Here is a 25,054-nt window from a genome sequence, read left to right on the forward strand (position 1 = left end):
TTTAAGAAACCCGATACCATCTACAGTATATCTTGAGCTCTTAGTTTAGCCCAGTTGGATAGGATGATCAGATAGAAACATTCTAGTTTTGTACCACAAAGTTGAAACACTTATGAATTTGTTGTTTAATTTAGACATTTAAAGTATCAATAAAAGATTCCCATATAGAGAAAAATGTATGTAAGGACATCTCTACCCAGTCCATCTTAAACACTTGAAAAAGCTTTTCCTTAAAACATATGTATAGAGGGAGGGGATAACTGTATCCATTGCTGAGAGAATCAAAAGTAATTTACGACAACCTGGAGAAATTGTAGAGGTGGTTGTGAGAATGCCAAAGATGGCCCATTTTGGGGCCGACAAAGCAAATTGCTTAACTTGAAGCCAAAATACTGTTATAGAGATTAATCCCAAAAACAATGTAGAGGGAAGTATCTGGTCTTGTACATTTTGGGCAAGTGGCCAAAGAAGAAAATCCAATTTATGACTGTGAACGAGAGCCATAGTAAATGATGTTCAGAGACTTAGATTATATGCTACAGAATAAAATTTCATAATTTCTTAGTATGTAGCAAAATGCATGTTATAAAATCAAGTTATGAAATTAAACAAAAATAACATTTTAATATTTTTATTATTGACCTTGCAGATGGCCCAAGAAGAATGGTGTCCAAATCTGCATCTAACAATAAATCAAACAGGACAATGCTTTATTTCTTCTTTGGTGTTTTAGGTGTAGAACCATGAGAGATCTTGGCTTGTAAACTGTGGCTTGTAAACTGTGGATTTGTATAGAAAGACAGACTATCTACTATATAAAATTTTCGCTTTTTATATAGTAGATAGTAGCGATAGAAAAGAAAAAATAGTAGATAAGCTAAATCCTTTTCTAATTCCATCCCTGACCTGTAGAGGGCGAATGATATGCAAAAAAATTTGTTTTTTAATTAATTAAAAATTAACAGTAATTAATTTCTATTTCAAATTTTTGTAGTTGCCTTCGCCGTGTTTTAATACGCTTATATGTAAAATTTCACGATCTTGGCTTGTAAATTGTGGATTTGTATAGAAAGACAGAAGGACAAATTTTCACTTTTATATAGTAGATATGCCCCTGCCCTCGCTCTCCCTGTAACTCCCCCATTATTGTCCCTGCCTTTACCCTCCCTGTTACTCCCCTCAGTGTCCATACATTCACCCTCCCTGTAACTCCAGCTCAGTGTCTACCATCACCCTCACTGTAACTCCCCCTCAGTGTCTCTACTGTCACCCTCCCTGTAACTCCCCTCAGTGTCTCTACCATCATTCTCCCTGTAACTCCCCTCAGTGTCTCTACCATCATTCTCCCTGTTACTCCCCTCAGTGTCTCTACCATCACCCTCCCTGTAACTCCCCTCAGTGTCTCTACTGTCACCCTCCCTGTAACTCCCCTCAGTGTCTCTACCATCATTCTCCCTGTTACTCCCCTCAGAGTCGCTACCATCACCCTCCCTGTAACTCACCCCTCAGTGTCTCTACCGTCATCCTCTCTGTTACTCCCCTCAGAGTCTCTACCATCACCCTCCCTGTAACTCCCCCTCAGAGTCTCTACCATCACCCTCTCTGTAACTCACCCCTCAGTGTCTCTACCATCACCCACCCTGTTACTCCCCTCAGAGTCTCTACCGTCATCCTCCCTGTTACTCCCCTCATAGTCTCTACCGTCACCCTCCCTGTAACTCCCCCTCAGTGTCTCTACCATCATCCTCCCTGTTACTCCCCTCAGAGTTTCTACCATCACCCTCCCTGTAACTCCCCTTCAGTGTCTCTACCATCATTCTCCCTGTTACTCCCCTCAGTGTCTCTACCACGTCATCCTCCCTGTAACTCCCCCTCAGTGTCTCTACCATCATTCTCCCTGTTACTACCCTCAGTGTCTCTACAGTCATCCTCCCTGTAACTCCCCCTCAGTGTCTCTACCGTCACCCTCCCTGTAACTCCCCCTCAGCATCTGTACCATCACCCTCCCTGTAACACCCCTCAGAGTTTCTACCATCACCCTCCCTGTAACTCCCCCTCAGTGTCTCTACCACGTCATCCTCCCTGTAACTCCCCCTCAGTGTCTCTACCGTCATCCTCCCTGTTACTCCCCTCAGAGTTTCTACCATCACCCTCCCTGTAACTCCCCCTCAGTGTCTCTACCATCATTCTCCCTGTTACTACCCTCAGTGTCTCTACAGTCATCCTCCCTGTAACTCCCCCTCAGTGTCTCTACCGTCACCCTCCCTGTAACTCCCCCTCAGCATCTGTACCATCACCCTCCCTGTAACACCCCTCAGTTTCTACCATCACCCTCCCTGTAACTCCCCCTCAGTGTCTCTACCATGTCATCCTCCCTGTAACTCCCCCTCAGTGTCTCTACCATCATTCTCCCTGTTACTACCCTCAGTGTCTCTACAGTCATCCTCCCTGTAACTCCCCCTCAGTGTCTCTACCATCACCCTCCCTGTAACACCCCTCAGAGTCTCTACCATCACCCTCCCTGTAACTCCCCCTCAGCATCTGTACCATCACCCTCCCTGTAACACCCCTCAGAGTCTCTACCATCATCCTCCCTGTTACTCCCCTCAGTGTCTCTACCGTCACCCTCCTTGTAACTCCAGTTCAGTGTCTCTACCATCACCCTCCCTGTAATTCCCTCTCAGTGTCTCTACCATCACCCTCCTTGTAACTCCCCTCAGTGTCTCTACCGTCATCCTCAGTAATGCTGAGTGTCACAGTGCTCAACATATAATACAGAGAGTCGCACTGACCGCCATATAATACACCATATAGTGCAGAGAGTTGTCACATTGCTCACTATATAATGCAGAGAGTGCTGCAGTGCCCAGCATATAGTGCAGAGTGTCGCAGTGCCCGCCATATACCTAATATATGGTGCCATTTGGGGGTACTGCCGGGACTGGAGTCCCAGGCCCGGACACTAGGATAGAGAGGTGGGGCCCGCTCCTACTGCACGCTGCCCTCTACTACCACCCTGAATGAAAAGTGAATGAAAAGTGACAGAGGAGGTAGGCTCCTTCCAGGCCTCCGGCTGATACCAACTACTCCGCACAATAAAAGTGAATGACAGGGGGCATGCCTGCTCCGCCTCCTACTGCCCGCACACCCTTTCTCTTTGCATCTCTTTGCATCCTACCACCGCCCACCAATCCGCTTTGCCTCCCACCATCTTACCATTCTGCCTCCTTCCGACCTCCTGCTCCGGCTCCTACCACCAGGCCGTGCAGTGCAATATAGTATATTTTTTTGTGAACTAGCATGCATGACATCATACCGCTGAAAGTGGAGCCGTTGCGTGTGAGGATGGAGCAGTCAGGACAGAAGAAGGAGCCAGTAGCAACAGAGGTAAGTGACTTGCATGTCTTCTTGGCTGCTAGCTAGGGCTGGATAGTGGACATGAGTCTTAGCAGGGCTGGAGGGACTGAAGGGGACTAGCTGGGGTTAGGGAGACCTGCAGGGCTGAAGAGATTTGAAAGAATTGTTTTATGTAGGAATAAGGGTGGGAGGGGAGAGGGGCCCTGCCTATTTTGACAGTCCCGGGCCCCACAATTTCTGATGGCTCCTCCAACCTAAAAACATTCTAATGCCCCAGTGGTCCTGATTACCCATGTTTTGCAGAGCCAGAAATATGCAATTTTGATATGAACTTTGCTCAGTTTCTGAAAAATTGTTCTAGGTTTCTAAATACAAAATAAACATAATTTTTTATATATATATTTATAGCCCCCCCCCAAAAAAAATCATACAGTGTCATTATTTATTTTTGTGGACCCGATAAGTCACCTATTCTTTTTTTTTTTTTCAAAATGTTTTTATTGGAATTTTCATTGTTCACTGTACATTGTCATTCGGTTACTATTATACTGAATATAGTAGATTGTATAAACATACAAGAGAAAAACTGATAACAAATAGAAATTAGCAATCACATTGCTGATATCCTATTACAGTTCAATAATTGGCGTTATATTCCCACATAAAAGAGATTTATAAAAATCATGTAACACATATATGAATTACACTAAATTATTGATAAGAGGAAGGGAAAGAAAAGACAGGGGAGAGAAAAATAAAGAATTTAAGAAACCCGATACCATCTACAGTATATCTTGAGCTCTTAGTTTAGCCCAGTTGGATAGGATGATCAGATAGAAACATTCTAGTTTTGTACCACAAAGTTGAAACACTTATGAATTTGTTGTTTAATTTAGACATTTAAAGTATCAATAAAAGATTCCCATATAGAGAAAAATGTATGTAAGGACATCTCTACCCAGTCCATCTTAAACACTTGAAAAAGCTTTTCCTTAAAACATATGTATAGAGGGAGGGGATAACTGTATCCATTGCTGAGAGAATCAAAAGTAATTTACGACAACCTGGAGAAATTGTAGAGGTGGTTGTGAGAATGCCAAAGATGGCCCATTTTGGGGCCGACAAAGCAAATTGCTTAACTTGAAGCCAAAATACTGTTATAGAGATTAATCCCAAAAACAATGTAGAGGGAAGTATCTGGTCTTGTACATTTTGGGCAAGTGGCCAAAGATGAAAATCCAATTTATGACTACGAGAGGGGGAAAAATATCCTCTATAAAAATTTTATAAAACATTTCCTGGGTTGTAGCAGATAATACTCTAATGGAATATATAAGAATGTTTAGAATTTTTGATTCACTGAGGTCAGGAAAGCGCTTCAGCAAACGTGTTGTTCAAGTGTCATAATGACCATTATAATACGGTGCCCGAAGTAGTTTGTAGAACAAGGAGTTGGCACCCCTAGACCCATATAGAGGATTGGAGGGCTGTATCCAAAAGATATCTCAAGTTCATAGGGAAAAGGAAAAAAAAAATCACCTTTGAGGTATAATGATGTTCCTGAAAAAAAGTCATTCTTTATTTAAATGCTACAGTATGTCTCTACTGTACCTTTTTATGTAACTATGACCATCTTTAATTATGGGAAATTAAAACCATGTTATTGAGCTACATTGACTATCTATCCTTAAGTTTATTATACTTTGTACAGTAATTAATGTAGTAATTTCCACTCGCCTCTTGTGATGTGATTTATATATCTGAAGACAGTTGTTGGACTTTGAGACTGTGATCACTGACCAAACATTTTCAGCTCACAGATATGGAATAAGTTTAATCAGATTGGACTTGTAGCATACTGTACAAATAATGGAGCCAACCTATTTATAGGTATTAAGTCTATCAATTCATTAGGAATGCATTCGGTATCTAATGCCACTATTTCAAAGAAAACTGACAAGTTGCATTCTAATGAGTATTGATTCAGCCCACTAACTATCTGTCTCCATTTTACGTAATTAATAAAAAACAAACAAACATATTTTTTGAAGTGCATTCCAAACCATTTTAATGTTTCTACAAATTCAAATTACAGTTTAGGATTTACTGTATGAAGGGCATTATTATCACATCTCTGATAGCATAAGGCTACTATGGACACGTGACAAAAATAAAGACATAATAATAATTGGAAGCAAACATATATTTTATTTTTGTTAGATCCAGTTGGATGTTCTTGTGTTAAAAGCAGTATCTATCATCACATCTCTGATAGCAAGCAGCACAATAGAAAATCATATTTTAATGTAACAATGCAAGTGGTTACAGCTTGGTATTGTGTGAGTGCCAGTATCACATCTGTGTTAGCAAGGAGTAGAAATTCTGAGTACAGTAGTGTGACTGTTTGATGGCTGTCTCTCTCTTTATCAGAACCCCCTCAACTAATTTGCTTAAGCCTGATGCATTAATGATGAAAATTCAACCCATATCCAGTGCTAACATAGCATGATTGTTGGTTTAGTGATCTTCAGTGCAACAGGATTTAACTGTCATACTTATCTCTTGTTTGAAAGAAATAAGAACTAGCACAAAAACAATATTCTTGGGAATCATAGATTGCACAAGGGGTGTCAGTTTGAATTTGCAAATAGTATCCAACAAGATTGCCTACTGTACTAATGAAGAGTTTTAGGATGAGTGTTGTCAATGAAGATTGCATGAGGTATGTCTATATTGCTAGTAGCTGATGCTGGGCTGCTTGTTACTGTACATGATTTTCCTGATTTTGATGAAACTCTTGAATGAAATTTCTGCAAATTACATAACAAGTAGGAGGTGACTAGATGGATAACACCCCTATTGCTACTTACTTTGGCATGATGAAAGCTACAGATGACTTTACAAGTTTTGTCTGGGTAGAGGTATTTTATTGTCTTTTGTCCAACCATGACATGCACTTATGAGCTTATTAGTGGTACTAATTAGTACCACAGATGACTGCTTTACTTCAACAATCAGCATCTTTCTCATTATCAACAGGTACAGCATATTCATAATTGTAGGCACATTTTTTTGCCTACATCTTTCATCTGTTGCACATTACCAATTTCCAAAGTACCATCCTCAATTTTTTTGTCTAAATAATCATCATTTTTATTCATTCTTACGAGGGGCAGGGGCGGATTGGGCCACCGGGAAGCCGGGCCGTTTCCCGCCGGGCTGATCCCTTTATATGCCTCCAGGGACCGGTGACCACCTGGCACGCTTCCACCACCCACCACCTTTATAATCTGCCGGGCTGCCCGGCCCCAGCTGCCACGATCAGAGCTATATAGCTCCGATCAGGCAGTGTTACACCTTACTCACAAAAAGAAAATGGCCGGCACTGGGCAGCACTGCGGCTGTCTGTCCCCTGTGCTCCGCCCCCTCCCTGGCCCGTTTTCTTCAGTGACTGGGAGAGACATCATGATGAAAGTCTCTCCCATCCTGGCCCACAGTGCCCTGCGCCGCCGAGCAAGACCATGGTGCTTGGCGGCGTGACAGCTCCTCCCTACTCCAGGACTGCCGGGAGCTGGAGCTCAACATCACATTTGCTTGGAAGAAGAGTCGTCTGCCCCACACAGAGAGGAGGACCATGCAGGCTGCAGAGAGGACCGTGCAGGCTGCAGACAGACCGGTAAGATAGCGGGTCGGGGGTGGGGGGGGGTAATAGCCTGGAAATACAGGGGAGACAAGAAGCTGGAAATACAGAGGGGAGGCAGGAGGCTGGAAATACAGGGGGAGGCTGGAAATACAGGGGGAGGCAGGAGGCTGGAAATACAGAGGGGAGGCAGGAGGCTGGAAATACAGGGGGAGGCAGGAGGCTAGAAATACAGGGCAGGCAGGAGGCTGGAAATACAGGGGGAGGCTGGAAATACAGAGAAGAGGCTGGAAATGCAGAGGGGAGGCAGGAGGCTGGAAATACAGGGGGAGGCAGGAGGCTGGAAATATGGGGAGGCAGGAAGCTGGAAATACAGGGGGAGGCTGAAAATACAGAGGGGAGGCAGGAGGCTTGAAAAATGGGGCAGAGGCTTGCAAGACAGGTGGCAGGCACAGGAAAGACAGTGGGGGCTGGTCTTGAAATTACAGAGGGCAGCAGGAGGCTTGAAAGACAGGTAGCAGAGGAAGGAAATACAGTGGGACAGGAAGCTCAAGTGACATGGGGCAGGAGGTGACACAGGGAGCAGGAGGCTGGAATGATATGGACTAGGAGGCTGGAATGTCACAGTGAGCTGGAGGCAAAATGGAGTAGCAGGCTGGGGGGGTCATGGGGCAGAACATGATACAGAGAGCAGGAGGCTGGAGATGACACAGGAAGCTGGAAGGGACATGGGGCAGGACATTGGAGATGACACAGGGAGCTTGATGCGACATTGGGCAGGAGGATAGGGAGACACAGAAGGTTGGTGGGAACTTGGAGCAAAAGGTATCACAGGGAGCAGGAGGCGACACAGGGCACAAGACTTGAGAGACACGGGGCATATAGCTTGAAAGACACATTGATGGTTGGACATGGAGCAGGAGGCTGGAGTGACACAGGTAGGAGGCTGGTGGGGACATGAGGCACAAGTTTGGTTGAACCTCTGTTGTATGATGATTGACATTGGTTATATTCCTACAGAAACAGGCATCTTCCGGTAAATGGGATTTTCTACATGAATAGTGAATACCGACTGGCAAAGGAGGATCAGTTTCTTCAGAGGCTCCCCATCGCAGAGAAACCACCATATAGGTAAGGTGTATTTTTATTTAGTACACACATACACACTGTGTCTGTGCCAAATACATAGTATATGTGTAATATATAGTACATGTGCTGGGGTTTTGGAATTTAATTGCAGAAAGAGAGTATAATGAGCTGCAAAACAAAGATGTGGAAAAGCAATTCCACAGGTGACATCTTTTGTTTTGCAGCTCATTGCTCTGCTCTCTCTACAATTCCAACACCCCAGCACGTCTACTATGTGCAATTCTATTTGGCACAGGTACTATGCAAACAGTCCAGTCACAGTGATCCTATGCCTTCTCATTGCCCCCTTCCCATCCTGCCCAGTGCCCCCATTCACAAAGCATCCCCCCATCCAGCCCAGTGTCACTCACCATCTCATGGATGCCCCCATACCAGTGTCTCCCACCCTGCCAGCCTAGTTTCTACCTCCTTCCCTAACCCAACCAGCCCACTGCCCCACAGCAAGACCCCCCCAGCCAGTCCATTTACAGTGTCCCCCATAATTTAACACAGTAGACCTCCTTCTCCAGCCTAGTGTTCCTTCCCTCCCAGCACCATCTTACTGCCCCATTCCCATCCAGCCCAATGCCTCCCTATATATCACCCACTGCCTCTCCACCTCCCACTATTTCTCCCTGTCACCTATGTCTCCTGTCACCCTCTCTCCCTGTCACCCACTGCCTCTCCCTATCTTCCTCTACATTACCCACTACCTCCCCATGGCGTCACCCACTGCCTCCCTTTGTCATCCATTCCCAGGCGTAACCCACTGCCTCTCCAATGAGGGCATAGCTTGTGGATATGACACTATCTTTGAGGCCATGCCTCTTGATGCGAAGTCACTCCCACTTTTCCATGAGTGTGCACACAAAGCATTTGTACTGTGTGGCATAATGTGTAAATGAGAGGGGATTACAACTGTGGGCATAATGTGTATGGGGCATTCCTACTTTGGGCATAATGTGTAAGGGGCACTACTACTGTGTGGTCATAATGTGTAAGAGGCAATACTATTGCTGTGTATCATAACATATATAAGGGACACTACCATGTCTCATAATGTGAATTTTCGGTACTATAGTGTGGACATGACCTTTCCCTACAGGACCACAACCTTTTTTGAACTGCATGCCTTATGCTGCCCATCCACTAGGCGATTATACCTAGCGATGGAGCGATAACGAAGGTCGTTATCGCTCCATCGCTTGGTAATTGCCCACAAATCGGGCAGTAAAAAACAGTGGTTCTCAAACTCGGTCCTCAGGACCCCACACAGTTCACGTTTTGCAGGTCACCCAGCAGGTGCACAGGTGTAGTCATTACTCACTGACAAATTTAAAAGATCCACAGGTGGGGCTAATTATTTCACTTGCGATTCTGTGAGGAGACCTGGAAAACATGCACTGTTTGGGGTCCTGTGGACCGAGTTTGAGAACCTATGATTTAAAACATTAAAGGACACATATCAGCTATTTCCAATTTATCTTATGCACGGCGGACTTTATTATAAAAAACTAAAGAAGTGAAGAGATTGAAGTGTTTGGAGTATGTTCTGGTTGTATAATGACTATCAATGACTATCAAGTTTATATATGTGTAATGTTATTGTATTATGTGTGCATTTTATTATGTACATTTATATATATATATATATTTAAAGTCAAATATAAATGGCGACACTGATGGGTCTTGTAGATGCCGCATGTGCGCGGCATCCATTCACTCTCTGGGGGTCCGGCACTGCCGCACAGCTGCGGTGGTGGGGGTCCCCAGCCTCCCGATTTGACCACCCGCGGGCCACTTCGGCTCGCGGGTGGAACAGCGGGACAGTATTGTCCCGCTGAAATCGGGATGCTGGGGAGGGGTGCCGCCCTCTACGGATGGCGCCCCTGTACAACCGCACTGGTCGAACACCCCTAGAGCCGGCCCTGCATACAAGGGCATACCTTGTTTTATTTGGAAAGAAGACCTGTGCAATTTAAACATGGGATTATACCATTACAGATGGTGCAGAGCAAATCAATTTTTTTTAATTAGTGTTATACTATTTTACATCTTTAAAAAACAGGGTAGAATTGTGGAGCTGCCTCTTAAGTGAGTATATATTTCCTTGGTCACATGGTATGCTTCCGCCTTGAATATTGAATTACACTATACTCCTTCTCTAAACAGGTGGCTGCTTGATCCTTAAAGAATACCGATTGATAGTTCGGATTGTTTCTAAGGTCAAGGACAAGCACCTGGGTGGACTATTACAACCTGATACTGATTTCCGGTTGGGGCAGCAGCCTCATCTCATCTGAGAGATGACGCTGCTGCCCGATCAGAAGTCAGTATCAGGTTGTAATAGTTCTCTCGGTGGTTTCCTGGATCTGTTGGGGAAGAAGGATAAAGCTGAAGGCTATTTCCTGTGTGGAACCCCATGGCTGTGATCTAAAGATTGTTGTTATACGCTTAATGTACAAGCATATATACGGTACGCATAAATAGTACACCTTATGAGATTTTGCTGTTCAGGAAATTCCTAAATTAATTTACATCTATGTTTGCATTTAAGTGCTTTGGGACCTGATTCATTACCGATTGCAACTGCGATTACACATGCAATCGGCTTATTGTTGCATTCTGTGCATGCGTATGCATCGCAGTGGGCATGCGGCGAACAGTTTGGGAACCACTGTGTGAGCGGCTTCACTATAGGGGGCTTTACTCCACTTCTCTAGGACCACTTTAATCCCTGGCTGCGATGGTATTTGTTTGTATTGATGGTTTTGCAGTCTTGCTAAACATTACAGATATGTGTAAGTCAAAGCGGGTGCCCTATGTAGTGCTGTGGCGGCATAGTGATCGCAATGGATTAGCATAATATCACAGTTGAACTTCGTGCATAATCGTTATTGCAATTGCAGTTGCGATAGGTAGTGAATCAGGCCCTTAGTTCTGTGCTTTATGTACCAGGGTCTTAGCATTTACAAAGACACAAGATTTATTTGGATAATGGATGGCAATATAATACAAGATGAGGTTTGCAAGGTGACTTAACTTTGTAGATAAATTATGGTGGCACAGTAGTAAGCATTGCTGTCACACAGCGATAGGGTCATGGGTTTTATTATGACCAGAGCCCTATTTGTGTGGATTTTGCATTTTTCCCCTGTGTTTGTGTGAGTGCTGTGGTTTCATCCAGCAGTCCAAACAGTACTGATATGTTGATTGGATTTTAAAAAAAATGTACCCATGATATGTGTGTGCGCGCACATGTTTAGGGAATTGAGAATGTCCATTGGGGCAGGGATTGTGGTGAAATAATACATATTCTCTGTATAGCGCTGTGTAATATGATTGACACTATTTACATAAACAGTAATAATAATTATATATTTCTCTTGTTATAGTTATATCAGAGAAATAGAACGGATAAATACAATGTTTAAATTTAACTTTGAAGCAGAACAAATTGTAGCAGCACTTGGGTATGTTATCTGATGCAATTTAAAATACAATTTGTTATTGTCAAAATAATTTTAATTTAAGATACTAGAATAGGAAATCACTGAAGAATGTGAACCCAATTATTTTACAGAATGTTTACTTATAACTAAACCAATCTGACAAAATTGCTTTTGCAATTAAGCTAGATTAAATAGAAACTGAAAACATGAAGTGTGATACACATTTTTTCACAGCTTTGTACAGCATTATTTTTCCTATTTCATTAATAATGATGTTTTGACTCATAATCCAATTATTAAACTACAATGCTACTTGTAAGTAATTGTTTCTTGTCTGATTTGTATCTCCTTATAACCAATGTTACGCAGCTAGCTATAAATCAAAGCAACTGTTCCATCCACCAACAGCATGTTTTATGTAAAGTCATGTTAGGCTGTGGGAGGGAAGAGTTAGGGTTAGGCACTAGGGGGACGGTTAGAGTTAGGCAGCAGGGGGGGGAATTAAGAGTTAGGCTGCGGGGGGGAGAATTAGGGTTAAGCTGCAGGAGGGAGGGTTAAGGTTAGGCACTAGGGGATGGTTAGAGTTAGGCTGCGGGGGGAGAATTGGGGTTAAACTGTGGGAGGGGAGGGCTAAGGTTAGGCACTAGGGGATGGTTAGAGTTAGGCTGCGGGGGGAGAATTAGGGTTAAGCTGCGGGAGGGGAGGCACTAGGAAATGGTTAGAGTTAGGCTGCGGGGGGAGAATTAGGGTTACGCTGTGGGAGGAGAAGGTTAGGGTTAGGCACTAGGGATATGGTTAAGAGTCAGGCTGTGGGGGGAGAATTAGGGTTAGTCTGTGGAAGGGAAGAGTTAGTGTTATGCACAAGGGACAGGGGCAAATGCAAGATTTTCACAGGGGGGTTTCCACACACATATATATATATATATATATATATATATATATATATATAGACACACACACTTATATACACACACGTCACAGATACCTTACACACACACATGTCACACATATATTACACACACACCTTGCACCATGTTCTTAAACCCCGCCCACCTTGTGGAAAAATGCCACAAGTCGCGGGTCAATTAGGAGGGTGTGGAGCCAAACTATGCAGGGCTAATGGCATTGAGTCATATTGGCTCCGCCTCCTCCCAATTGTCCTGTGAATGGCAGCATTTTGCCATGAGGTGGACAGGGCTTAAGAACATGGTGCCTGCTCTACAGTCTGTCAGGGGGTGATTTGGGGTACTCAGAAACCCCCCCTGGGTGCGCTACTGAGGGGGATGGTTAGAGTTACGCTGCGGGGGTAAAATTAGGGTTAAGCTGTGGGAAGGGAGGCTTAGGGTTAGGCTGCAGGAGGTCAAAGGGTTAAGGTTAGGCACTAGGGGATGGTTAGAGTTAGGCTGTGGGGGGAGAATTAGGGCTAAACTGCAGGAGGGGAGGGTTAAGGTTAGGTACTAGGAGATGGTTAGAGTTAGGCTGCGGGGGGAGAATTAGGGTTAAGCTGTGGGAGGAGAAGGTTAGGGTTAGGCACTAGGAAGATGGTTAAGAGTTAGGCTGCGGAAGGGAAGAGTTAGTGTTAGGCACAAGGGGGATGGTTAGAGTTAGGCTGCAGGGGTAAAATTAGGGTTAAGCTGTGGGAAGGGAGGGTTAGGCACTAGGGGATGGTTAGAGTTAGGTTGCAGGGAGAGAATTAGGGTTAGGCTGTGGGAGGGGAGGGTTAGGGTTAGGCACTAGGGGGATGGTTTAAGTTAGGTTGCAGGGAGAGAATTAAGCTGCGGGAGGTGAGGCTTAGGCACTAGGGGGATGGTTAGAGTTAGGCTGCGGGGGGAGAATTAGGGTTAGGCTGCGGGGGGAGGGTTAGGGTTAGGCACAAGGGGGATGGTCAGAGTTAGGCTGCAGGGGAGACTTAGGGTTAACTGCAGGAGGGGAGGGTTAGGGTTAGGCACTATGGGGATGGTTAGAATTAGGCTGCCGGGGTAGGGTTAGAGATAGAAAAAGAGAAAACAGTTAGGATAGCATACTCGCCGTCACTGGATCAGATGACCTCTGGACCCAGAAGACACTGTTGCCTCTACCAGGTAAGTGAAGGCACTGCACCACTGGGAAACACAGGTTCATCAAAATTCTAATCATGTTGACATTTCATTGATGTCACCATGGTGAATTACAATGCTAATTGTAAGTAATTTTTTCCTGTCTAATTTGTATCTCCTTATATCCATTGTTTATACAGCTAGCTAGAAATCATAGCCACCAACAGCGTGTTTTATGTAAAGTCATGTTATGCTGCATGAGCAGAAGGGTTAGGCATTAGGGAGATGGTTAGAGTTAGGCTGCGGGGGGAGAATTAGGGTTAAGCTTCGGGAGGGAAGGGTTAGGCACTAGGGGATGGTTAGAGTTAGGCTTTGGGAGGAGAATTAGGGTTAGGCTGTGTGAGGGGATGGTTAGGCACTAGGGGATGGTTAGAGTTAGGCTTTGGGAGGAGAATTAGGGTTAGGCTGTGGGAGATTAGAGTTAGGCACTAGGGAATGGTTATAGTTAGGCTGCAGGGAAAGAATTAGGGTTAGGCTGTGGGATGAGAAGGTTAGGGTTAGGCACTAGGGGATGGTTAGAGTTAGGCTGCGGGTGGAGAATTAGGGTTAGGCTGTGGTAGGGGAGGGTTAGGGTTAGGCACTAGGGGATAGTTAGAGTTAGGCTGCAGGGAATAATTAAGGTTAATCCGCAGGAGGAGAGAGATAAGGTTAGGCACTAGGGGGATGGTCAGAGTTGCTGCGGGGGGAGAAATAGGGTTAAGCTGCGGGAGGGGAGGGTTAGGGTTAGGCACTAGGGGGATGGTTAGAGTTAGGCTGTGGGGGGAGAATTAGGATTAAGCTGCAGGAAGGACGGTAAGGGTTAGGCACTAGGGGGATGGTTAGAGTTAGGCTGCAGGAGGGTTAGGGTTAGGCACTAGGGGGATGGTTAGGGTTAGGCTGTGGGTGGAGAATTAGGGTTAAGCTGTGTGCGGGGTGGGTTAGGCACTAGGGGAATGGTTAGAATTAGGCTGCATTGGTAGGGTTAGAGATAGGTTATCATACTCCCTGTTGCTGGGTCAGATGACCGCCAGACTCAGGAGACACTGCTGCCTCACTGGAGCCTCTACCAGGTAAGTGAAGGCATTGCAATGCCGGGAAGCACAGTTTTCTCAACATTCTAATCATGTCGACATTTCATCGATGTCATCATGGTGAATTTCGACATGGTCAATACTATGCATGTCAACATGCTGCATATCAACATTACAACCATGTCAACATGATGAATGTGGACAAAACATACCCAACCCATAGCCAGTATTGCAGCTCATCCTCACATAAGCAGCCTGCTTCCCTGCAACTCAATACGCAAACTATTTTCCACAATTTTGTATCTAGTTTGGAACACATACAACCTTCCAATATACTTAATTTATATCAGTGTGCAATTTGACTGCATTGTGTGTGCTATGTATGGAGTGGACACCATCCTTCTGCATGACTCAATACCTCAAATGTTATTGCACCTTTATACAAAATAGCATTGCTCATTTAAACATATTGGGAAAATAGTTGCAAGAAGCTCATAAATCTGTATACTGTATGTAGGTACCTTTCTTAAAAAAAAAAACGATTTAATTATTTTCTCAGTAGGTTCTTATATCCTTGGGTTTATGAAAGCCATAGGAAATAGAGATGAACGGTTCAGTTTTGCTGAAAACTTAACACACCCTAACTTTGGGGTCCCAAATTGTACCAAGTCTCGGCTTGGATCACTTTGGGTCTATGAGTAGAACAGAGTCCCGACCCGAATCTCAGGTTTAAAAACCGGATCCTGTGTATTTTGAATGTACAGTAGTTGCCTCCTTCGTGATTTCAGGTGCTGTGTGGTCAAAATTGACTGGTTGAATGCTATTGATGTTAATACTACTATAGAAACAAAATCAGGTCAAAGTTACCTGATTTTAGCAGTTTTTTGAAGAAATTCATAACCAAAACTGAACCAAAAACGGTGATTTTGCCAAAACTAAAACATGATGATGATTTAGAACCAAAACCAAAACAGGGGGGTCTGTGCAAATCTCTAAAAAGAAACCAAGCTTGAACCTATCACTCACTGATTTGGAGGCATAATTATTATTTTGGACACAAATACTGTATCCCTACCCTTAATTTCTCTGTTCACTTTTTTCCAACTATAATTTGTGTTAAGCCATTAAGAGGTGTCAAAATAACCCCTCACAGGTGGTAAAACAGTTAAACAGGTAACAAAGAAGAATAACAGGGAAAAGATTATAGTGAAATATTCTGGGGTCCTGTTAGAGTATACAAAAAAAACAAAACCCGCCATAGCCAGAGAATGAGAAAAAGATTTACAGACTTTTAGGGTCTCATTTAAAGTTAAGAGAAAATCCAACGTAGCGATGTAGATGGGTATTTTTTTGCATACAAGGAAAATAATAAGTGCTTTTGCATGTTACCAGGCCCGGCGACAGGGTAGGACTAAGGGTACACTCGTACTGGGCCCCGAGGTCCAGAGGAGCCCTGAGGCCGAGACAGGTACAAAGCGGCAGACTCAGTGCTCCAGTCGTGGCCACCAGTACCCATATCCACCGCCCAGTGCTTTTGTAGTTTGGCCTGGGCAGCGCTGGGCTCATTTGCCTGTAGCTCAGACCTGACCCGGACCTGACATGACCTTTCCATTAAGCAATGCTGCGGCGTGACATCATACCTCACCCCGCCACACATCATCCCTGTCCGCCAGGCACACAGTGGACTGTCACTGCACTGCAGTGGTGAGGGGCTAGGTGCATAGGAAGGGGGCGGGGCTGGGGGCAGCAGCTGAAGAAGGTGAAGGTGGCTGAGGCCTGGGTAAGGTGAAGGGGGCTGAGAGCTGGGAAAGGTGAAGGGGGCTGAGGGCTGGGAAAGGTAATGAGTGCTGGGGAAGGTGAAGGGGGCTGAGGGCCAGGGCTCTCTTAAAAGCAGTGCAGGGGCACCTATTAAACAATCCTGCTATTGGTGGAGACTGTGCTGGGGGAGGGAGGGGGGTGTTGGCTATCGGCAGAAAAACAGACGTCATTTACCAGATAAAAACACAAGTCACAGTCTAAAATACAACAAATTTTAACAGCTGGGCAGATGTTACTGTGAGTGAAAGTCAATATGGTTCAATATATATTAGGGGTGTGCACCGGCCACTTTTCGTGTTTTGTGTTTTGGTTTTGGATCTGGAACTTTCTTCATGTTTTGGATCTAGATTGGTTTTGCCAAAACCACCCTTCCGTGTTTTGGGTTCTGGGTTTTGGATCTGTATTTTTTTTAAAAAAAGCATAAAAACAGCTAAAATCACAAAATTTGTGGGTTTTTCTGCTCCTATGCTATTATTAACCTCAATAACCTTAATTTCCACTCATTTCCAGTCTATTCTGAACACCTCACAATAGTGTTTTTATATCCAAAAGGTTGCACCGAGGTAGCTGGATGACTATGCTAAGAGATACGAGTGGGCGGCACAAACACGTGGTCCATCTAGGAGTGACACTGCAGTGGCAGACAGGATGGAAGTTTGAAAAACTAGGCCCCAAACAGTACATAATTCAAAGAAAAAAAGAGGTGCAAGATGGAATTGTCCTTGGGCCCTCCCACCCACCCTTATGTTGTATAAACAGGACATGCACACTTTAACAAACCAAACATTTCAGCGCCAGGGTCTGCCACACGACTGTGGCTGACAAAACAAGCTGGCAATTAATCTGTCCCTGCACAAACTGGCTCTACGGAGGCAAGATGTCGTCCTCATCCTCCTCATCCACCGTTTCCTCACCCTCTTCAGTGTTGTGTACATCCTCATCCTCACAGAGTATTAATTCATCCCCGCTGGAATCCACAACCACAGGTCCCTCTGTACGTTCTGGAGGCTGGTCTCCCTGGAAGAGTTGATAATTCATTTTATGAACATCATCTTCTCCACATTTTGTGGAAGCAACCTCCTACGCCATTCGCTGACAAGGTTCCCGGCTGCACTAAACACTCTTTCGGAGTACACACTGGAGGGGGGGCAACTCAGGTAAAATAGAGCCAGTTTGTACAGGAACCTCCAAATTGCCTCTTTTTCCTGCCAGTACAGGTACGGACTGTATGACATGCCTACTTGGATGCTGTCACCGATGTAATTCTTTAACAGACAGACGCATGCTTGTCACTGCTGCTTTGAGGATGCAAGTGTGGCTACAGCCCACACAATTCACAAAGACAGAAAAAAAGAAGAATTTTTTATTTTTTGTGGAGCGCACTTTGAGGGTTACACCACCCTTTAACAGACAGACGCACGCTTGTCACTGCTGCTTTGAGGATGCAGGTGCAGCTACAGCCCACACATTTCACAAAGACAGAAAAAAAAAAAGAATTTTTTTATTGTTTGTGGAGCGCACTTTGAGGGTTACACCACCCTTTAACAGACAGACGCACGCTTGCCGCTGCTGCTTTAAGGATGCAGGTGCAGCTACAGCCCACACATTTCACAAAGACAGAAAAAAAAGAAGAATTTTTTTATTGTTTGTGGAGCGCACTTTGAGGGTTACACCACCTTTTAACAGACAGACGCACGCTTGTCGCTGCTGCTTTGAGGATGCAGGTGCGGCTACTGCTCATACATTTCACACACAATTACAGAAATAAAGAAGATTGTTTTATTTTGTTGGAGCATACTTTGGGGGTAACACCACCTTTTAACAGACAGACGCATGCTTGTCACTGCTGCTTTGAGGACAGTATCATATGCAATGACAGTAGACTTGTCAGAAATTGTTGGCACGTCCATCAGTCTGGACCAGATGTCCAAACCGGCCCTTGACTTATGACACAGGCGAACGCTTGGCGCTGCTACTGTGTTGATGCACGTGCAGCTACATCGCACACAAGTCACAAACACAGAAAAAAAAATGTTTTTTATCTTTGGAGCACTTTGGGGGTTACACCACCCTTTAACAGACTTATGGGACACAGGCGCACGCTTGGCGCTGCTCCTCTGTTGATGCACGTGCAGTAACAGTGCACACAATTCACAAAGACAGAAAAAAAGAAGAATTTTTTTATTGTTTGTGGAGCGCACTTTGAGGGTTACACCACCCTTTAACAGACAGACGCATGCTTGTCGCTGCTGCTTTGAGGATGGAGGTGCGGCTACAGCCCACACAATTTACAAAGACAGAAAAAAAAAGAATAATTTTTTTATTGTTTGTGGAGCGCACTTTGAGGGTTACACCACCCTTTAAAAGACAGATGCACGCTTGTCGCTGCTGCTTTGAGGATGCAGGTGCAGCTAAAGCCCACACAGATCACAAAGACATAAAAAAAAATATATTTTTTTTTATTGTTTGTGGAGCGCACTTTGAGGGTTACTCCACCCTTTAACAGACAGACGCACGCTTGTCGCTGCTGCTTTGAGGATGCAGGTGCGGCTACAGCCCACACATTTCACAAAGACAGAAAAAAAAAGAATTTTTTTATTGTTTGTGGAGCACACTTTGAGTTTTACACCACCCTTTAACAGACAGATGCACGCTTGTCGCTGCTGCTTTAAGGATGCAGGTGCGGCTACAGCCCACACATTTCACAAAGACAAAAAAAAAATGAAGAATTTTTTTATTGTTTGTGGAGCGCACTTTGAGGTTTACACCACCCTTTAACAGACAGATGCACACTTGTCACTGCTGCTTTGAGGATGCAGGTGGAATCTAGACGGGATTTGGAACCAGGGACACACTACCTCCATCAATTGTCTAAATACCACTGCACTAATGGCGGATACCGGACGCACATCTAACACCAACATAGCAGTCAAGGCCTCAGTTATATGTTTTGCTTCATGATGACTGCTGTCGTACTTCATCCTCCTCGCTAGGGACTGTTGGAGGGTCAATTGTTTAGTAAAAGTAGTGGTGTTCCTACTTCCTCTCTGGGATGATGAACAACTCCCAGCAGCAGCAACAGCACTAGGAGAAAGTTTGGTCCTCCATTTATGTTATATTGATATATACGTTTGGCTAAGGCGCACACAAACACATAAAATATTTTTTCATTTTTGCTGGAGAGTAGTGCACTTTGTGGGTTACACCACCCTTTAAGAAATGAGCCAGCGGCCCTTTACTTATGGGACACAGGCGCACGCTTGGCACTGCTCCTTTGTTGATGCACGTGCAGCCACAGTGCACACAATTCACAAACACAGACATTTTTCTTTTATTTTGTTTGGAGTGCCCTTTGGGGGTTACAGCACCCATTAGCGGTCAATCCAGCCTGCCCTTTATTTATGGGACACAGGCGCACGCTTGGCACTACTTTGTTAATGCACGTGCGGCTACTGCGCACACAATTCACAAACACAAAAAAATATATTTTTTTATTTTGTTTGGAGTGCCCTTTGGGGGTTACAGCACCCATTAGCGGTCAATCCAGCCTGCCCTTTATTTATGGGACACAGGCGCACGCTTGGCACTACTTTGTTAATGCACGTGCGGCTACTGCGCACACAATTCACAAACACAAAAAAATATATTTTTTTATTGTGTTTGGAGTGCCCTTTGGGGGTTACAGCACCCTTTAATGGACAAGCCAGCCGGCCTTTTACTTATGGGACACAGGTGCACGCTTGGTGCTGCTCCTTCGTGGATGCACGTGCAGCCACAGTGCACACAATTCACAAACACAGAAAAAAATTTTTATTTTGTTTGGAGTGCCCTTTGGGGGTTACAGCACCCTTTAGCGGTCAATCCAGCCGGCCCTTTATTTATGGGACACAGGCGCACGCTTGGCACTACTTTGTTGATGCACGTGCGGCTACTGCGCACACAATTCACAAACACAGAAAATATTTTATTTTTTTTTTGCACTTGGGGGGAGCACCCCTGATGGACAGAGCACCCCCTGGACAACACTACAGCACCCCTTTAGGACTGGGACTCTGCACAGGACTTTGGAGTGGACAGAAGCAGCACAGCACAACACAGCCAGCCCCTATGGACTTTGGAGGAGTGGACACAGCCCCTATGGACAACAGCAGCACAGCACAACACAGCCAGCCCCTATGGACTTTGGAGGAATGGACACAGCCCCTATGGACAACAGCAGCACAGCACAACACAGCCAGCCCCTATGGATTTTGGAGGAGTGGACACAGCCCCTATGGACAACAGCAGCACAGCACAACACAGCCAGCCCCTATGGACTTTGGAGGAGTGGACACAGCCCTTATGGACAACAGCAGCACAGCGCAGCACAGCACAGCACAGCACAGCACAACACTACACTGCACTACACTACACTACAATACACTACACAGCCCAGCCAGCCAGCCCTAACTCCCACCCTCCCTCTTCACTGTCCACAGCCGAGTGAGAAAATGGCGCCGACGCGGGTACCTTATATAGGATCCAAAACCCGCGAGACCCGGAAGGCGGGTTGATGACGTTTTGCCTCAATTTCAGATCCGAGTCAGGCGGGAAAAGTCGAGCCTGACTCGGATCGGCCTCGGATCGTGGGGGCTCGGGGGCGTTCGGATTTCAGAAATCCGAACCCGCTCACCCCTAATATATATATATATATATATATAAAATGATATGGCCCCCCTCTCCCACCGCCGCTCCCAGGACTCTCCTTGCCAGACTGAGCATCCATATGCGAGGAGGCACTGCATGTTCAGTCAGAGCCAGCAGGGAGAGCCTTCTTGTGACACAGCATGAGGATTGGTGTGTGCGGGCAGTCTCCTAGAACACAGTGATGGGAAATTGTGCAGCTTCTCTCACACCCTTTGCTGTGTGTTACCCTGCAGCCGGTATCCGCCTCTGCCTCCTCCCAATGCAGCACTATCCGCGGTGGCAGTTATGTGATAAGGGGTAGGGGTGCTATCGGCCACGGTACCTTGGAATCCTGGGGCCCTTGGGCAACTGCCCATTTAGCCTTTAGGTAGAGATGGCCCTGCTGAGGGCTGGGAAAGGTGATGGATGCTGGGGAAGGTGAAGGATGCTGAGGGCTGAGGAAGGTGATGAGAGGCTAAGGACTAAGGATGACTGGCTACAGACACCTGCCTGCATCATCAGTGACAGTGTGGTAAGTCATGGTGTATTTTTACTTTATTTAAAGGCTGGCATATTTTTCAGTTAACATTAGCATTCTTCACATATCACACAAGCAGGGGAGGGATGTGCGGGATTCGGGGTCATGGTGGGAAGGTGGGGCCCCCAGAGACATCAGTTTACCGGGCCCCAATATTTCTGTTGCCGGCCTTGCATGTAACGCCCTAAAACTTGGCATCTTTAGAAGTAGTTTTCATTGTTTCTTTAAAATGGGAATCCCGTACAAATAATATTCATTAGTTTATGCACATAGGGCCTGATTCATGGTTGTACACTAATGTCCTCTACTGCTGCGTATGTGTAATCATCTGCAATGTGAAAATATGCCAATGTCGCAGTCACCATGACATGTATTGAGACACCCACCTGCGGCTTCGCAAATCCAAGCATCTGTGCAAAATGTTGCAGCATTTGCGCACAAAGATGCAGCATAGGTTGCAGATCATTCGTTTGTCGCAGTCCTGAGTAAGCCCGCTGAATGGCCATGGGAACTGAGATGCCAGAGTCATATTTCTTAGGGATTTGCAGAAGCAGGATGTTACACGCCCCTGACACGGTGGTTACACACCTGCGTTCTCAGACGCCACTCCCTATTAACTCCCCCAAAAGCTCCCTGACTGTCAGTCACACTGCGAAACAATAGTCACTGCGAGCGACTACGGTGATGTACCTAATTTCATGTACCGTGCAACTTAGACGCATGCGCAAATTGTTGATTATCGCTCAAATGCGAAAACATTGGCATAGCATACAACTCTGAGTCAGCCCTATAGTTTTCAGTTAGAGAGCTGCAGCATTATGGAAGAATGTAGATTTATATTGAAAGTATTTAAACTTTAACCTAAAATAGCAACCTGTAACAAAATCTGAGATCCCTGAGGACATGATCATGTTTTTGTGGTACCTTTTTTGTTGCAGCAAAAGAATCGGCAGGATGGGAAGGATGCATAATAATGGCTAGTACATAAAGAGGTCTAGCATTGCAGATAATAGCAATGCTAGACATTTCCAATAAATACACTACAGCTTGAGATACCAGTGAAATGATGGTGCCATTTTACTAAGGTAAGACAGATGTTAAGTAGCAGGAGGAAATTAGCATCAGATAAAGCGGATTAATACAAGAATACAAAAGGGAATTCACTCTTTTCCGCTTTCAAATGCAGAGAAATAACCAGAGCCTTTACCAAACTTATTGGTGCCCTGGTTCAGAATGAGCATTGACGCCCCCCCCATTTTTGTAATGCCACTCTACTCCCACTGTGTATCTCTGGATGTGCATTGTAGAACTATATAAACAGTGGTGTTTGAGTATATATATATATATATATATCAGAAAGTGTGAAGATACATTGCCTATAAGTTGCCTATAAAATGTTAGAAAAGTGTCCTTTTTTGTTGGATGAATTTTAAATGTTTATTGTTTGTTTAGTTGTGATTATTTTGGATTAATTAGACAGAAAAGCAGAAAAGCTTAATTATTCATTTAATTTATTGTATTTATTTATTAATTTATTCATAACTAGTACAATGTTATGAGCTAAAGTAATGAGCCAGCCTAAAGCTGGGTACACACTTAACGGTGTATGTACTCAAAGATGCAATGGACGACAACACTGCCGGCAGGCCGATATATCGGGCGGCCGGCACACATTACACGATCTGTGCCTGACCGCCTGATATGTCGGCACCAGCTGCATCCCGCTGCATGGGGTTGTCAATTGCATTGTCAGATAGAGCTACATGTAGGTCCGACCTGATGATGCGACTGATGACCAAACTGGAGTCGCATATGCCGGCATAGTGTGTAGACACTAGCTGATTTTAACAATATGTCGGCCCAATCCATGAGATTGGGTCAAATATCTTCTTTACCCAGCTTAATGCAAGATATATTAACAACATAGAAAATACTAATAATAACAATACTTGATATTTTAATTTTGAAAATTTTAAAATTAGTTCTACAACCATAGAGGTAACTGTTAAATAGTATATCATGTAAACTATATTATATTATATATCCTTTGTATTTTTAATTCAGTGAAGATGCTCCCATATAGATCAGTTACTTTGAAACTTTACTTTAATGATCACATGCAGAGTGAACCATTTATTATCTACTGTACCAACTCCTGTCCTGTCAATCAAGTTACTCCTCCATGTACCTAAAGTGCTAAATGTTGGAAACGTGCCTAATATCTCAGGAAGCTGTACAGTTATGATGCCCTACTGCCTGCCGGTATTGTTTCCATGCACCACAGTTCTTTTCTATATTTAGAAAAACTAATTGGAACTTCTGGCATCTTACGTAACTGCCATTTTGTAAAGCTAACAAGCACACAAGTGCATGCCACACATGGAACAAAACATCATTAGAGCAGAACATGTTCCCAGTTGGATTGTCAACTGATTTCAAGATTTTTGGTTGACGACACAGTGAAAATTCTTACAACTAAAATTCCCCAGTGGTGTTACATTCATTCCATATATCAACAGGGGGCTCAGTAGACTGTTCAAAAATAAAGTACCATGTGTGAGAGTCACACTACATTTTATTTTCATACACATGTAGAAATGATAGAATTCCTATTTTAAAGATTTAGTGTTTTTCAAAGATATTCTGTTAATAATTAAAGGATTCTAACTAATTTATTTAAACTAATATTGGAAGGCAGCCACTTACCAATTAAAGGAAATTAATTGAAAAATGTGAATTTAGCTCCCTTTAGATAATAATATATCTATCTTCTTTTAGGATTATGTCTCAAGAATGCATTTTATAAATCAGAGTGTTTCCACTATAAAATGCAAAACCAGAGGTCTGAATTAATATAAAATTACTAGATGCAGACTAATTATAGTTTTCACCTCTAATAGCCCCTTTTTTTAGCCATCAGAGACATATTACACAGTAGCTGTAAGGTGGGCATGACCAAACAAAAGAGCGTGGCAACACCTCTAAGTGTAAAAATGTACTTCAAAGGGGGACATTATTTCACCTTCTCGGCTCACTTTATAGGAAATCCTCTTCATGTATTAAGGTGTGTTTGATTAGGGTCAACCAGGGCTGCCATCAGAAATTGTGGGGCCTGGTACTGACAAAATAGATAAACCCTTCCCCTGCACGGAGGTATGCTGCAGAGGTGGATGGGGCTGTGGTGGAGATACATCAGGGGTAGGGCATCAATTGGTGCATAAACCAGTTTAAAAATTCTCAAAGTTTGGGCTGTGGGGGCAGTTTTTAGAGAAGCCTGGCTGGACTAGGGGGGGGGAAAGGGCAGAGAAGGCTGGTTGGACTGGCTGAAAGGGCAGGCAGGCTGGCTGGAC

Source organism: Taudactylus pleione, unplaced genomic scaffold (assembly GCF_031769625.1).
Source record: "Taudactylus pleione unplaced genomic scaffold, aTauple2 ptg000408l, whole genome shotgun sequence".
Taxonomy (NCBI): domain Eukaryota; kingdom Metazoa; phylum Chordata; class Amphibia; order Anura; family Myobatrachidae; genus Taudactylus; species Taudactylus pleione.